Source organism: Trichosurus vulpecula, chromosome 9, assembly GCF_011100635.1.
Source record: "Trichosurus vulpecula isolate mTriVul1 chromosome 9, mTriVul1.pri, whole genome shotgun sequence".
In the NCBI taxonomy this organism is placed as follows: Eukaryota; Metazoa; Chordata; class Mammalia; order Diprotodontia; family Phalangeridae; genus Trichosurus; species Trichosurus vulpecula.
The window spans coordinates 35051128-35065969 of record NC_050581.1 but is presented as its reverse complement, the minus strand read 5'-3'; positions in this window follow the sequence as shown (position 1 = coordinate 35065969).

Sequence of the window (14842 nt, the reverse complement as noted above, 5' to 3'; positions counted from 1 at the left end):
ATCAGTTTGGGTTCTGACAATACTTTAAATAGTCCCATTCTTAATGAATATGCTAGAGAGTAAAGAGGACTAGCTGTCTCCAGCCATCTGAAAGCTACCAAGCATGCCTCCTGACAATTGCTTCTCATTGTATTTCCTTGTATAGGAGATATGTCAACCTCCTTTCCACAGGATCTTATGTCAGAGATTTCATTATGATTTAGAGCTAGAGGGGATTTTAGAGATTTTTCTAAATCAATCCTCACATTTTACAAGTGAAGAAACTGAGGTCTGTAGAGGTTGATTAGCTTGCCCAAGGTCACAAAGGCAGAGTTTGGAAATGAACTCTGGTTCTTTGACTATAGACTTAGCATTCTTTCTATTATACCACACCAACAGTGATCTCACGTAGGCAGACTTTCCTGACTACAAAGACTAACCACTTCCATTGGCTGCCTTCTTTTTCCTCTTGGACCATATTAATTTCTCCAGTGCCTAGAGATACCTACTACATGTTAAGATATGACAATCATAGAACTTTATTTCTCTTCTTTTCTTTTGCTTCTACAGAATGAATGTGGTATTGTATGTGCTATTTGGTACATTTAGATTATATGTATCCACATGGGTCTGTCCAGATGAGGCTCAAATGAAGTGATATCTCAAGAGTCTCCTCCCTTCACCCTTCTCCAAGGGAGACTTTGATCCTTGCCAGAAGGGGAAGTAGGAGGTTGGAGCCAGAGACTAGTCACTCTGCTCTCCTTGGAGAGATACATTTCCAGGCTAGAATATTTATCTGCTCCCTTGACTATTGTTAGTCTAGGGAAAGTAACTTTTAGATATAAGCTGTGTTCCTGATTACTATCTTTTAACAGGAAAGCAATGCTTCAAGCTATGTATCCAAAGCTTAACCTCCTTCCTAGAAAGAACAGGATAGAGAATAAACCATTTCATCCAAATCAGTATCAAAACATAAATCAGAGAAAGTATACTTAGGAGAACACATAGCAGAGAGCACAGAGAGTGAATGAGCTCTTCCATTGGGAGCAACATAATCAACTCAACCAAGAGAGAGAAAATCACAAATCTCAGCCAACGGGAAATTCCCCAAAGTCTCTATTATAGTCAGGTAGGTATAGGAATATGATTGAGGTCACCTTTTCCTCTACCTATCATTTTCTTCCCAGACTCTTTCTCTCCCTTCAGGGAACCGAGGAGAGTCAGGAGCTGTGTATCTTCTTTCTCAAAGCTGGAAGCCAGCAGACCAGAATCTCTCTTCTCTCAATCTCTCACCAACTTGTCCCGCACACAGGCATGAACCGCTGAATAATCAATCTCCACCAAATGAGGAGAGTTTTAGGCAATTGGATTTCGAGTTATCTGTTACATTCAGGTAGTAACAGTGAGTCATAGAACTAAGTTAAAAGATCACAGTGAACCAAGAGAAGCAAGAAATCAATCAACAAGCATTTAAGTGCCTACTATGTGCCAGCTAGGTGTTAGAGAAAAATGAAAGTCTTCACCCTCAAGAAGCTTGAATTCTACCATGTTACACCCTACTTTTAAAATTCCTTAGAGTTGAGACTTCTTAATTATTGATATAGTTGAATTTTTGCATGTTTAGTTGGCTTAAAATGAGGGTTATCTCTAAAGCAAGATATTCAATTAGGATTTCAGTGTTGGTTCATTCATCCAACAAGCACTGACTGAGCTTCAAAGTATGTGCAAGGTATATGAGGTAGGCATTGAATGTACATTAAAAAAAAAAAAAAACACCAGTCCCTGCCCTAAAGGAGCTTACATTCTTTAGGATATTTTGTATTTGAGCAGGTTTTTTCCCATTTTTATAGATTTGTAAATGCAAAACCATCATATTATCTTAATGCATTGATAAATCATTTTAAGATTTTTAGAACATTTTATTCACCTACTCCGATATTGGTAATTTTATAGATGCAGAAACTAAGGACCTAGAGATTAAGTGCTTGACTAAATTTATATACATGGCAATGGCGATGCTAGGAATAGAAGTGTATCCTAATGCAGCGTCCTTTTCAGGATGCTCTCCTACCTTGCTTTTAAAGGATAATATCTATCTCTAGTCTAAAATTCATTACATTAATATCACTTCCACTTCTAGGGAACAGCATGAGGGCCTGTGATCTTATCTAGTGACAAGTAGCAGAGTTTCAAAAGGTAATTCAAGTTAATACATCCCTGAAAATACAGAAAGGAGTCATTGAAGAAGCTGACATCTAAGGTTATAGCAAGAGACTTCTAAAAAGGCCTTGATGAAAATTAACAATTTATTTTAATGCTAGTTGGGAAAATATTGTAGATATAGTTTGCCTGGATTTTAGCAAAACATTTGATAAAGGTTCTCCGGCTATTCTTATGGAAAAGATGAAGAGATCTGGGCTAGATAATGGCAAAATTAAATGGATTCTGAAATGGCTGAATGGACAGACTCAAAGAATAGTATTAATGGTTCAATATCCATTCAGCAAGCAGTCTCCAGTGGAGCGCCCTCGGAAACTGGGCTTGGTCTTATATTACTTAACACTTTTAAAAATCAATTTATCTGATAAATACGGAGATTGCATTCTTTCTAAATTGAAAATGACACAAAATCAGAAGGGATATCAAAAAATCAAAAAGAATCCTTGATAGGCTAGATTACTGAGGTGGCTCTAATAAGATGAAATTTAAGATATAAATGTCTATGACATAAAAAGGATAACTCAGATCATTTGCAGAGTTCCTAAGTGAAAAGGAGAACATCTGATAGGAGAAACAGTGCTACCTGCAGCTGGTGATATGGTTGAAATAATGCTTGGCAAATAATACATAAAGTAACTTGAAATGGCTTGTGCTTGCAGAAAATACAATGGGAAGAAATGATCATTTGTCAGAATTTTTCTTTTAATTAATTAATTGAGAAACTAAAATCTTCCATTTTGCATTACAAAGGATGATACAAGGGATAATAAAATATGTTCATTTACTTTGTTGTTATTGTTTAGTCATCTCAGTTGTGTCTGACTCTTTGTGATCCCATCCGGGTTTTCCTTGACAAAGATACTAAGCTGGTTTGCCATTTTCTTCTCCACTTTATTTTACAGATGAAGAAACTGAGTCAAACAGGGTTAAGTGACTTGCCCAGAGTCACAGAGCTAGTAAGTTTCTGAGGCCAGATTTGAACTCAGGAAGATGAGTCTTCCTGACTCCAGGCCTGGCACTCTATCCACTTTGCCACCTAGCTGTCCCGCTCATTTAATTACATAATATGCTGTCATAAGATGTTAGGGAAGATTTGTTACTTTGCAAACCTACTGATGTAATGCCACATCAAGAGAAATTGCCAGTATAACAGGCGTATTGTTAATAAAAATTATGTAATATAGGAAAATTGTAATAATAATAACATTTATATTGAGCTTTAAGGGTTGCTTTTTAATCATTTAACATATACAAAGAAGCAATGTTCACTTTATTCTACAGATCTAGGTAGGAGGCACAGTGGGAGGGCAGTTGGACTTAGAAGTTCAAATTCTGCCTCATGAACTAGCTGTATGACCTGGGCAAGTCACTTAACCTCTTACAGACTCAGTTTCCTCATCTCCTACTCCACAAAGTGTATTGCCTACTTCTTTTAGAATGTAAGTTCCTTGAGGGCAGGGACTATCTCATTTTTGTGTTTTTATCATCAGGATTTAGTATAGCATCTGGCAAAGTGTGAGCATTTAATTAATGCTTTTTTATTTATTCATTCATGCAAATGGTATTTTCTGCTTTAGCTGATATCAGACAATACTGATCTTCACTCGTGGTTAAAAAAAATAAATAATACTATAATTATTATACTATACTTTCAGAAACTTTGCACCAAAAAACTCATCATATTAAGTTATTTTAGACATATGAAACTATTTTTAAAAATTACCAATGAGTATATTTCTTTTTTTTTTCAATTTTTTAACATTTTTATTTAAAGTTTTGAGTTCCAAATTCTACCACTCACTCCCTCCTTCCCCTCTCCCCTCCCTGAGACAGTAAGCAATCAGATATAGGTTATACACGTGCAATTATGTAAAACATTTCCATATTATTCATTTTGTACAAGAAGATTTGAATGGAAAAGAGAGAAAGTGAAAAATACCATGCTTCAATCTGTATTGAATCAACATCAGTTATTTCTCTGGAGGCAGATACTATGCTTTATCATTAGCTTTTTGGGATTGTCTTGGATCATTGTATTACTGAAAATAGCTAAGTCATTCACAATTCTTCATCAAATAATATTGCTATTACTGGGTACAACGTTCTCCTGGTTATATTCACTTCACTATGCATCAGTACATGTAAGTCCTTCCAGGTTTTTCTGAAATCATCCTGCTTGTCATTTTTTATAGCACAATAATACTCCATTACAACCATTATACCATAGCTTGTTCAGCCATTCCCCCAACTGATGGGCATCCCTTTGATTTCCAGTTCTTAGCCACCACAAAAAGAGCTGTTTGTACAAATATGTTCTTTTCCATTTTTTTGGTGTCTTTGGGATATAGACCTAGCAGTGGTATTGCTGGATCAAAGGGTATGCACAATTTGGTTACCCTTTGGGCATAGTTCAAAATTGCTCTCCAGAATGATTAGATCAGGTCACAATTCCACCAACAGTGCATTAGTGTCCCAGTTTTCCCACATCCCCTCCAACACCCAATATTTTCCTTTTTTGTCATATTAGCCAATCTGAGAGGTGTGAGGTGGTACCTCAGAGTTATTTTAATTTACATTTCCCTCATCAATAGTGATTTAGAGCATTTTTTCAAGTCTGTAGATACCTTTGATTTCTTTGTCTGCAAACTGTGTTCATATCCTTTAACCATTTATAAATTGGGGAATGACTTGTATTCTTATAAATTTGACTCAGTTCTTTATATATCTGAGAAATAAGACCTTTATCAGAGATCCTTGTTGCAAAATATTCCCCCAGTTTTCTGCTTTCCTTATAATTTTGGTTGCATTGGTTTTGTTTGTGCAAAAACTTTCTAATTTTATATAATCAAAATTATCTATTTTACATTTTGTAATGTTTTCTATATCTTCTTTGGTCCTAAATTCTTCCCTCATCCATAAATCTGACAGATAAACTATTCCAAGATCTCTTAATTTGCTTATGGTATTACCCTTTATGTACAAATCATATACCCATTTCGACCTTATCTTGGTATATGGTGTGAGATGTTGGTCTATACCTAGTTTCTGCCATACTGTTTTCCAGTTTTCCCAGTAGTTTTTGTCAAGCAATGAATTTTTGTTCCAAAAGCTTGGATCTTTGGGTTTATCATATAGTACATTACCATGGTCACTTACCATAATGTAGTTTGTACTAACCTACTCCACTGATCCACCACTCTATTTCTTAGCCTGTACCAGATTGTTTTGATAACTACTACTTTATAACACAGTTTGAGATCTGGTATGGCTAGACCACTTTCTTTCACATTTTTTTCTCATGAATTACCTTGATATCCTTGAGATTTTGATCTTCCAGATGAATTTTGTTATTTTTTTCTAGCTCTATAAAATAACTTTTTGATAGTTTGATTGGTATGGCACTGAATAAATAGATTAATTTAGGTAGAATTTCATTTTTATTATATTGGTTCAGCCAACCCATAAACAATATTTTTTCAAATGTTTAGATCTGATTTTGTTCATGTGAAAAGTGTTTTATAGTTGTGTTCATGTAGTTCTTGGTGTTGTCTTGGCAGATAACTCTCAAGTATTTTATATTGTCTACAATTGTTTTAAATGGAATTTCTCTATCTTTTGCAGCTGAACTTTGTTGGCAACATATAGAAATGCTGATGATTCATGTGTGTTTATTTTATATCCTGCAATTTTGCTAAAGTTGTTAATAATTTCAAGCAATTTTTTAGTTGATTCTCTGGGATTTTGTAAGTATAACATCATGTCATCTGCAAAGAGTGATAGTTTTGTTTCCTCATTGCCTGTTCTAATTTCTTTCATTTCTTTTTCTTCTCTTATTGCTATAGCTAACATTTCTAGTACAATATTAAATAATAGAGGTGATAATCAGTACCCTTGTTTCATTTCTTCTTATGTTAATCTGGATATTTTATATTTTTGTAGATATTCATTCATTCATCTTGGCATATAATTTGGTAATTGTCAATTATCAATTGTCTTTATTTCCTCTTCATTGGTGGTGAATTCACCCTTTTCATCTTTTATATTAGTGATTTGGGTTTCTTCTTTACTTTTTAAAATCAAATTAATCAATGATTTATCTATTTTATTGGTTTTTTTTCCATAAAACCAGCTTCTAGTTTTATTAGTTTAATGGTTTTCTTTCTTTTGATTTTATTAATCTCTTCTTTGATTTCCAATTTGGTGTTTAATTGGGGATTTTAAATGTTCTTTTTCTAGTTTTTTTAGTTGCATGCCCAATTCATTGATCTGCTGCTTCTCTATTTTACTGATGTAAGCAATTAGAGATATAAATTTTACCCTAAATAACTGCTTTGGCTGCATCCCATAAATTTTGATATGTTGTCTTATTGTTGCCATTTTCTTTAATGAAATTATTGTTTGTTTCAATGATTTTCTCTTTGACACACTTGTTTTTTTAAGACTAGTTTATTTAACTTCCAATTAGTTTTTAATCTCTCCATTATCCATTATTGAATGTAATTTTTATAATCTGAAAAGGGTGTGTTTACTATTTCTGCTTTTCTGCATTTGGTTGTGAGGTTTTTATGTCCTAATACATGGTCAAATTTTGTATAGGTGTCATACTGCTGAGAAAAAGTCATATTCACTTTTCTCCTGAGATCTATCATATCTAACTTTTCCAAAATTTTATTTGCCTCCTTAAATTGTTTCTTGTTTATGTTTGGTTAGGCTTATCTGAGAAGGGAAAGTTGAGGTCTCCCACTAGCATAGTTTTATTATCTATTTCCTCCTGTAACTCATTCAACTTTTTCAAAAATTTAGATATTGTATCATTTGGTGCATATATGTTTAGTATTGATATGACTTCATTCTCTATGGTACCTTTCAGCAAGATATAGTTTCCTTCTTTATCTCTTTTAATTAGATCTATTTTTGCTTTTGCTTTGTCTGAGGTCATGATTGCTACCTCTGCTTTCTTTGCTTCAGCTGAAGCATAATAGATTCTGCTCCAGGACCTTACCTTTACCCTGTATCTGTCTGTTTCAATTGTACTTCTTGTAAACAACATATTGTAGGATTCTAGTTTTTAATCCATTCTGCTATCCCCTTCTGTTTTATGGGTGAGTTCATCCCATTCACATTTATAGTTATGACAACTAAGTGTGTATTTCCCTCCATGCTATTTTTTGCTTGTTTATCCCTCCCTCTCTCTTACCCCCGACCCTTTCCCTCCTCACAAGTATTTTACTTCTGATCACTGCCTTCCCCAATACACCTTCCCTTTTATCAGTACCCCCTCCCCTTTCTATTGTCCCCATCCCTTTTTTTCTTCCTTATAGGGTAAGACAGATTTCTATATCCAACTGTGTGTGTATGTTATTCCCTCTTTGAGCCAATGTTAATGAGAATAAGGTTCAAGCTTTGCCCACCATCCCCCTACCCCCTGCATATTCCCCTCCAGTATAATAGTTCTTTCATGTCTCTTTTGTGTGGGATAATTCATCCTATTCAATTTTCTCCCTCCTTTTTCTTCTAATGCAATTTTCTTTCTCATCTTTTATTTTGTTTTGGGGGATATCATGCCATCAAAGTCACTTTATATCCACACCCTCATATAATACTTCTAATTGCTCTTATAGTAATAAAGTTAAGAGATACAAATATTATCTTGCAGTATAGAAATATAAACAGTTTAACCTTATTGAATTTCTTGTATTTCTCTGTCTTGTTTCTTTTTCACCTTCTTATGTTTCCCTTGAGTCTTGTATCTAGAGGTCAATTTTTTTATTCAGCTCTGGTCTTTTAATTAGAAACGCTTGAAAGTCCTCTATTTTGTTAAATATCCATTTTCCCCCGAAAGATTATATTCAGTTTTGCCAGGTAGGTGATTCTTGGTTGTAATCATAACTCCTTTGGCTTCCAGTATATCATGTTATAAGCCTTCCAGTTCTTTAATGTGGAAGCTGCCAAAACCTGTGTAATCCTGACTGTAGCTCCACAATATTTGAATTGTTTCTTTTTAGCTGCTTACAATACTTTCTCCTCAATCTGTGAGCTCTGGGATTTGGCTATGATGTTCCTGGGAGTTGTCATTTTGGGATCTCTTTCAGGTGATGATCAGTGAATTCTTTTAATTTCTACTTTGCCCTCTGGTTCTAATATATCAGGGCAGTTTTCTTTGATAATTTTGTGAAAGATGTTGTCTAGGCTTTTTTTTTTCTGATCATCACTTTCAGGTAGTCCAATAATTCTTATATTATCTCTCCTGGAACTATTTTCTAGGTCAGTTGTTTTTCCAGTGAGAAATTTCACATTTTCTTCTATTTCTTTACTTCTCTGACTTTGTTTTATCATATTTTGATGTCTCATAGAGTCATTTCCACTTGTTCAATTCTAATTTTTAAGGAAGTATTTTCTTCAGTGAGCTTTTGCACTTCCTTTTCTATTGGTTCAATTCTATTTTTAGGGTGTTGTTTTCATTGGTAAATTTTTGTATATCTTTACCCATGCTATTGACTCCTCTTTCATGATTCTCTTGCATTACTCTCATTTCTTTCCCCAATTTTTCTTCTGTTTCTCTAATTCACTTTTAAAAATTCTTTTTAAGCTCTTCTAAGAATTCTTTTTGGGCCTAAGACCAAATTACATTTTTCCTGGGGCTTCACATGTAGCCATTTCAACACTACTGTCCTCTTCTAAGTTTGTCTTGATCCTCCCTATGATCATAGTAACTTTCTGTTGTCAAGCTTGTGTGTGTGTGTGTGTGTGTGTGTGTGTGTGTGTGTGTTTGTGCTCATTTTTCTGACTTTTTGTGACTTGGTGTTTTTATGTGAGAGTTGAGCTCTGGTCTTGCATTGTCCCAAGCTTTTTTTTTTTTTTTTGCTGGGGCTCAGGGTCTTACTGCTGCTTTTCACTGGGCTTCAGGGCTTAGCTCCTTACTTTCTCTGGAGGGTAGGCTTCCATTATGGTTTGTGCTGGGGTGGGGGAGGGGTGCCTCCTTGTTGGCCTCCCCTGGGTGTGGAGTTTAGCTGCTGACCTGTTCCAGGGTTGCTATAGTAACAAGAGTCTTTCTGGTATCAGGCCCTGGAGGAGGGATCCTGTTGCTGGTCTGTCCCAGGAGTGGGGGTCCTGCTGCTGGGTTTCTATCCCTCTCTCCCCTGATAGGTCCCAATGGCAGGGTCTCCCTGTTGGCCAGCCTCTGGGTGGGGTTTCGTTACTTACTGGTCAATGAGGGCCAAGGCCTTGCTGGTAGCTTTTGCTGGGGGTGGGGTCCCTTGGTGGGATCCTCCTGCTCTGCACTGACTTCTCACTTGCCTAGGGGGCTGCGAATTTGCAGGAGGGCTGGGCCTTGCTGGTAGGTTGGTGCCTTGCTACAGGGCCCCTTATGTGAGGCTAGCTGCTGCTGCTACTCTTGGACTTTGCTCTCCTCACACCCCAGTGAGACAGCCCTTTCCTGTGATGCTGGTAAGCTGCTTCCTGCTCCTAGATCAATTCTGAGGCAGTTTTTTAGTTGGAGGGAAATTTGGGAAGGCTTCAGAGGGTTCCCTCCTCACTCTGCCATTTTGGCACCAGAAGTTCAGTATATATTATTTTCATTGTATGTTTAAGATTTGTATTGTTATAAAACTGTAATAAATCTTAATTTATTTGAATAAAATATAAACAGAAAATTAACTAAATTGTTTTGTAAAAAGTATGGGAAGCATAATAATTTTTTTTATATGAAAGGGGGGCATCACTAGTAGAGACTGGAAACCATTAGATTAGAGTATTTCTAATGTCCCTTCCCACTCTAAATACTGTGATTTTAAAGAAACAAATCAAGCATATCTCTAAGTAATAAAAACTAGATGGCATATTTGATCTTAGATTGGTTTCACTGTCAAGCAACATGCTGGCTACATTAATGGCCAAAGAGAAGAAGGAAAAAAAACTAACATCAAAGAAAAGAGAAGAGGCTTTGATTTAGAGTCAGGCTTACAGAGGGAGAAATATGGGCTGATGAGGGAAAGAAGAGAAGAGGTGAATAGGAGTCTGGCATAACAACTCTGGCAGACAAGGAAACTGTGGGAGAAACCTGGCTTGTCCTGAGGTATCAATGATAACACTGATATATCACAACAGACTGGATGTAAATAACCTACCACAGGAGGATAAGGTTTCTCCTATAGCTTAGCCAAAATTCTTGTAAACCAAGCTGTGTTCTAACTGGTGGTCTATATTTTTGTTGTATTTTCAACATACTATATTATTAAAAGGTTTGAGGGGAAATTCCAAGTAAATTACATTTATTTATTCATGAGTACTAGTGTTCATTCTTTCTCTCAAGAATTTTTAGTCTATACTGCCATCTTAAGGTTAAGGTAGTAATATATTACTCATTATTTTAGGTCTTTCATTGCTACTAAATTGTTTTAATAAAGTAGTGCTTAAATTGGAGTAACTCTGCATGATTTTTTCATAAATCATGGTTCATGTAAAAAATTTTTCTGGCCTACATTGTTCATTGTACATACTTCATTGGCTGTTATGGAAACTATCCTTTCTCTAAGCATCCCCCCATTTCCTATATTCTATACATCACTAAGCCAGATGAACTTGAATCTCTGACAGCAGCAAAAACTAAGTACAATCAATGGCCAAATTCCGTAAAATAACAAGAAGAATAGAAAGGAGAAGCATGTACTAAAATTTAACAAAATTGCTAAGTGAAATTTTTTTTAACCCAAATGCTTTGTCCTAGGCTATCTGCTTATGACAATGTAATGATTTCATGGCTAGATTAGAGGTGAGAGAATCTCAGTGTGATCTCATCATTATGGTAAACAACTAGTATGATTTCAGGGGCTCCTAGAGAAGAGTCTCTACGCCCTCCAAAAAATCCTCTGGTAGCTGTTTTAGTATACAGAACACTGGACTTGGAGTTGGGGGAAACTGGGTTTAAGTCTTCCCTCAGACACTTACTAGCTGTGTTACCCAAATCAAGTCACTTAATTTCTCTGAGCATCAGTTTCCTCACCTGTAAAATAAGGATAATAATGACACCTGATAGAAAGCATAGTATAATGGATGAAAAAGCTGGCCACAGAGTCAAGAAGACAAGGATTCAAGTCCCTAGTTCTGACAAATACTAGCTGTGGGATCCTGGGCAAGTTATTTCACCTCTTAGGTCTGTCTCCTACCCCCACTCTCACCCAGAAAACATTCTAAGACTATATTTTGCAGAGCTATTGATCGACTATACCAGCCTGTTCCTATACCAATAAATCACAGATCTAGTTCAAAAGAAAAAAAAAGGTACCTCCTCCAGGTCCCAGGGATCTACCACAGGGGGCTCGGGGCTCACATGGACCTGAATCCATCCTATTTGGACAAGTAAGGCTAAGAGATGTATTACGTGATTATCATCATCATTATCGTTGTCATCATCACTTATCTACAGAACTGCAATTGTCGCCCCTCTTCCGAGACTCCTTTCTTAAGCAGAATAAATCTATCACACATGCTTCACTGTAATCCTTTTTGCTTGCATGTTGAGTTAATAATTTTTTTGAAAGGTAGACACTTGTAACCTCATAGATTTGCTTGTCAAAAATGTAATAAGTTTTTTTTTCACCTTCCACAAAATATTTCTCATCTTCCCTCTATTCCTCCCTCCTTCCCTCACAAGAAGAAAAGAGCTTCTCTCTAGATCAGAGGTGTCAAACATTGGGCCTCAAGAGGCACTCCCACATATGGCCTGAACCAGATTAAAATGTGACTGGAGAATATTTAACAAAATAAATAAAAGTACAATAAAACATGGTATTATATTACATTTTAAAATTTAGCCAATATGTTGCAAGCAGGGATCCTTATGTATGGTTTAGTGGTCTCCATTTTTATTTGTGTTGACATCACTGGTCCAGATAATTTTTATTTATTCATTTATTTTTATTAATATTTATTTGTTAATATCAAAACTGAGGAGCCTGCTCATCCTGAGATAACTACCACTTTTCAATATTACTGATCATATGGTATTCTTAGGGTAACTATGAGAAACAATTCATCAGGGGTTTTATCCCCAGACTATATGCCTTGATCTGAGGGGCAAAAACAACCAAACACTGCCAATAATATGAGCACATATTTCTGGCCCATTAGTACTCAGAAAAGAGTGTCCATGAAACTCAGACATATGACTTCTGGCCAATTAGTGCTTCAAGAACAAATGTAGAACAAGGGCTTTACTGATCAGGACTGATGATAGTAGTGGAGCTTTTTCAGTATATGAGCGGGAACATTCTAGCCTCAAATCACTTTGCTGCGAAAGAGTGACTCTCTGTTCCGCATGTGAAGACTGGCATTTGTTATGCCATGAGAAGGCAGAGAAAGAATACAGAGGTAGAGGAAGACGTAAATGGTGAAACAGAGAAAGCACTACAGCCCAGCTCTCCCAACATTCCCCTACAAAAGCTTTAAAATAGTACCTCGAATCCAACTCTGGAGCAGCAGAGCCAAGAAAATGTCAGAGGGGGGTGCATATTCCAGTCCAAGACAGCTTAGGAGGTCAGAAGGAGAGGTCTATGACACTGGGGTGGAGGCTGGCCCTGAGTACATGCAGGAACAACACCAGTAGTGGGCCCTGAAGGAGGCAGCAGTGGTAGCAACCAGGAGCTCTCAGCCCAGGGACAGTAAGGTGATTGGACAATGGATCAGAAAGAGATTACAAGGGACCCCTTTGCTATCACTGGGTGCAGGACCCAGTAATGTTTGGCAACTCTTTCTACCATACTCAGTTCTGGGTCCCAGTTCCGAGGCAGAGAGGAACACTTGTTGTTGCAAAGCATCAGAGGCCCTAGTTGCAGTTCCAGGGTACAACTTGCAACTGTAAGGGAGCAGGGGCTCTTTCTGGGTAAGGACCAGAGCACGCAGAAGAATACTGACCACATCTCTCCCTAGATTACAACACTTTCAAAGTGCCATAAACTTCCAAGCCCCCAGAACTAGCTCTGAAAATAGCAGCAAAAACAACAACAACAAAACCTGAAGCTTGGGATAGTGGCCCTTTCCCCTAGGTGAGCAGAGCCCAACTTTAACAAAAAGGTCAAAGTTAAGAAATAGGCTTTAAAAATGAGTACATAAAAACAACGGACCTGAACACTTAAAAGATACCACAGGACAGGGAAGATCAAGAAGTGAAAGGAAGTCAATGATGGGGAAATAGCTACAAGCAAAGCATCAAAGAAAAATGCAAATCAGACACAAGCCCAAAAGAGTTCCTGGAAAAGCTAAAGAAAGAGCAAATAACTGATTTTAAAAATCAGAGAAAGGAAAAGCTGGGAAAACAAATGAGAGAAATACATGAAAATTATGAAAAAGAATTAACAGGTTGATAAAAGAGACAAGAAGAAAATAGCATCTTAAAAAACAGAATTAGCCAAATGGTAAAAAGAGGTATAAAATTTCACTGAAAAAAAATAACTCCTTAAAAAGTAGAATTGGCGGGGCAGCTAGGTGGCACAGTGAGTAAAGCACTGGCCCTGGAGTCAGGAGGACCTGAGTTCAAATCCAGCCTCAGACACTTGACACATGTACTAGTTGTGTGATCTTGGGCAAGTCACTTAACCCCAATTGCTCTGCCCCCCCCAAAAAAAACCATAAAAAGTAGAATTGGCCAAATGGTAAAAAGAGGTACAAAGCATCACTAACGAAAATGACTCCCTCAAAAGCAGAATTGGCCAAATGCGGGGGGGGGGGGGCGGGGTACAAAAGCTCACTAAAGAAAATAATTCCTTAAAAATTAGAGTGGAAAAGGTGGACTTGCCCTAATGACTCCATGAAATATTAAGAAACAATAAAACAAAGTCAAAAGAATGACAAAATAGAAGAAAAAGAACGACAAAATAGAGAAAATATTGGAAAACAACTGACCTGGAAACTTGACTAAAGAAGTTGAGAGATAATTTAAAAACTATTGTACTACATGAAAATTACAATTTTTTAAAAGAGCCTAAACATCATATTCCAAGAAATTATAAAGGAAAATTGCCCAGATATATTAGAACACAGGGTAAAATAGAAATTGGAGGAGTACACTGATCATCTCCTGAAAGAGATCCCAAAATGAAAACTCCCAGAAATATTATAACCAAATTCCAGAGCTCCTGAGTCAAGGAGAGAATACTGAAAGCTGACAAAAAAAAAATCATTCACGTAATATGGAGCCACGGTCAGGATCACACAAAATTTAGCAGTTACCACAGGAAAAGAGCAGAGGACTTAGAATATGATATTCCAGAAGGCCAAGGATCTAGGATTATAACCAAAAATAACCTTTGCAGAAAAACTGAGTATAATCCTTCAAGGGAAAAAAATGAACATTTAATGAAATGGAAGGATTTCCAGAATTCCTGATGAAAAGGCAGAGCTGAATAGGAAATTTCACATTCAAACACAAAACTCAAGAGAAGCATAAAGAGATAAATATGAAAGAAAAATCATAAGGGACTTAATATTAAACTGTTGATATTCCTATATTGGAAGATGATACATGTGACTCCTAAGAACTTCATCATTATTAAGTCAGTTAGAAGGAGTCCACATAGGCTGAGGGCATGGGTGTTGAAATTATCTCCAAAAAATAGAGGGGTGACAAGGAAGGATGCACTGGGAGAAG